Here is a 3,044-nt window from a genome sequence, read left to right as displayed (position 1 = left end):
TAAAGAGCTATTGTATTAAAAAGACTCCAGAAGAGAAAATTCTTCTCTGCCACCTTGTTTCATAAGTTTATGAAAATCCTCATTAGTCAGCCCCCCACAGAAACGATATGGGAAGGAAAATTATAGCATTCTGAGTAACATTTTTTGAAGTAATATTTTTTTTCCTCAAAAGTCTTAAAATAACTGACTTTTTGAGTAGTGAGAAATAAAACAGGCAACTGACAAAGATTCAAACATCTGAATTCTGTGTATTGGACAGATACTTATTGGATGAGTGTTCAGCGAACACAATGTCGATAATACTGCTACAGCATGCCAGAAGGGTAGGAAACAGTTTATAGAAGGCTTACAGCTGTCATAACCCAGTGAGGTGGCTGAAACAGTCTGATCTTTGGTTTTCTGAGAAAACAGGCTCCGGTTCCTGTAATTCAGAAGCTCCTTGTCTGGTGCTTAGCAGATCTGGGCATAAAAATCTCAGACTTCTGTCTATTACCATGGCCTCTGTATCAGACAGGAGGGGGTTGGAATTGCTGCTCCACACTAATTTCTGTGCCACCTCAGCCATTTTATTTAACCTCTCTAACTTGTATCTATATCATACTGCATTAGAAGGATTAGATCAGAGAATGCAGTAAAATTGAGTGTGTGCTAGCAAGTGTCCACTTAAACAAATTATTCTTTCTAAAGCTACCAGCAAGTTCTTTAAAGAATTAACGGTAATCCCTACGAAAGTGGAAATACCCGTTCCTCCTCTGAGGCCAGCAAGTGAACTGGGACAGCTGCTTTGGACTGTCTTTCCAGGACGGGAAGATGACTATCAGCTTCAGTCCTTCCCCATCCTTTGCTTCTCCTTGAATGCAGGGACAATTTCCACTCCTTTTACAGTGTAGACATGAAAAGGCATGTGGGGAGGCAGCTCGTTTATCACTTTCCACAGAGCTTCACCCCGAGCTTGCCCAGCCAGCTGAATCCTGGCTGTTCTTAGCTCTCCGGTGCAGGCCCCCTGGAGGGAGGGGCTGGGCTGACTTGGTCTCAAGGATGAAAAGCAGGTGAACTTGAGTCGGAGGGATAAAGGAGCCAAGAGGGACTGCGAGGCAGAGTTCTGTTTGCAGAGAGGTCGGAGGCAGCAGGAACCACTAGGCAGTGGGCTCTTCCTTTTATGTCCCAAGGCCTGGTGCAGCTAGACTTGGCTTCACGCTTGCCGAGAACAGCAGCTAACACAAAGCTTAGTATGCCTCTTTAACTTTGCCTCCAGGGCTGCTTCCAGAGAACAGAAAGTAGCTGGCGTTCTGCCCTTTTAATAAGTAGGGAAGCGGCGGCATAGTTGGGCAAAATTATGGTCAAACAGGTGGCACTGGCAAATTCAAAGTCGGACATCTAACCTCAGGAACCTGCCCACGGCCTTCACCTGGCCATTACTTTTGAAGGCCTCTTGTCTGGAAATGAACCATGGTTTGGTTTGGCTTGGTTTGGTGTTTACCTTGCTGTGGATTGAGCTTTGGGCTGCTGATGGAACCCAGGGCCTGGAGCGTGCTAGGCAAATGCTCTAGCGCTGAGCTGCAGTCCCAGCCCAGGAAAAGAATCACGGTATCAAAAGGTCCCAGAGTCAATCCATGTTTGTCCCAAAGAATTCCTCTGGGGTTCAGTCTTCTCACCTGCAAAATAGGGCTATCAAGAAGAGGTTGCAAGGGGCGGGGTAGTTAGAAAGGGCTGAACACGCCCAGCGAGGCTCTTTCCACCTTCTTTAACGCTCTCCTCAAATCCTTGAAGCAGCTGAGACCCATATGGGTGTTGGGGTGATGCCCATTCCAGGATCTGCTCCAAGCAGAGTGGACCCTTTCCATCTGTGGCGGTGTCTGTAGCGGGTGCTCTGAGGTTCATCGTGCGGGGCCAGCGTGGCAAGAAGGTGGCGTCCCCAGCCCGCAGCACCCAGAGGCCGCTCGCACCATATTTAGTCAGGGGGAGCGGGCAGCCCCGGGCTGGTATGCGGCGCTGGGAATTCCTGTAGTAAGGATCCCGCGCCTGGCCTTTTTGGGTTGTCTCCCGCCCAGCTCCCGCGGAGGGAGGACCGGCCCGGCCCGACTCGGCCCGGCCAGGCCCGGGAACCTAGCGCGGGGGCGGGGAGCGGGGCATCCCCGGCCTGGAGCGGGGCCAGCCCCCGGCCTCTACTGCCTTTTATGGCCTGTGCGCGCGTACGTATGACAGAGAGGACAGGACAGGGAGAAGGCGGGGAGCCAGAGAGAGACAGAGACAGTGACCAGAGATAGCGAGACGCGGGGACCAGAGATAGGGGTGACAGCTGCCGAAGGCGGAGGCAGCGATGGACTGGGACAGACGGACGGACGGAGGGAGCGAGCGAGGGGGAGGCGGAGTGTCCCACGGGAGGCGGGGTGCGGGCCTGGCCTCTGCTCCACCTCCAGGGGCTCCGGAGCGCGGAGCGGTTGGGGACCTGCAGGAGCCCCAAAGGGAACGGCTCCCCAGTCCCCGCGTCTCTGCAGCTGCGGACGCGAGCGACCCGTCCAAGTCCACGCCCCCCGGGACGCGGGTTCCGCTCGTTTCAGCCCAGGCTGCGGTCGCACCGGTGGGCGTGGGGGCTCAAACTGGGAAAAGTCAAAATCTCCCTTCCCGCACAGTTCCCGGAGGTCCGCGTGAGGTGGGACGCCCTCCTCGCCCTTGGCACGAGTTCTTTAAAAATCCCCTTCTTTACCCTTTACGCAGCAAGGCTACCCAACCCCCTGCTAGATCCCGGCAAACAAGATGAGACCTGGACGGGATGTGTGGGCTCAGACACCCCACTGTCGGGCTCCCGCAGGCAGGGGTTAAATAAAGCCTTGCGTTGGGAATTGGCTCGGGCAAGAAATGCCTGCGCACACCCTACACGCTGCCTGCTCTACTCTTTTCTCCAGGGACCCAGAATCTTGGTGACAGCCCAGGCGAGGGGTGGCAGGGGGCGCTCCCACTCAGCTGGCGAGCGCCGACGCCAGCAGGAGCCTCAGGACCTCGGGGCTAAAGCGGCTCCTCCCGGCCGCCCAGCGCTGGACCCT

This window comes from Fukomys damarensis, unplaced genomic scaffold, assembly GCF_012274545.1.
Source record: "Fukomys damarensis isolate Sample0158 unplaced genomic scaffold, DMR_v1.0_HiC HiC_scaffold_34, whole genome shotgun sequence".
Lineage (NCBI taxonomy): Eukaryota > Metazoa > Chordata > Mammalia > Rodentia > Bathyergidae > Fukomys > Fukomys damarensis.
The sequence above is the reverse complement of the archived record's forward strand: the minus strand, read 5'-3'. Positions refer to the sequence as shown.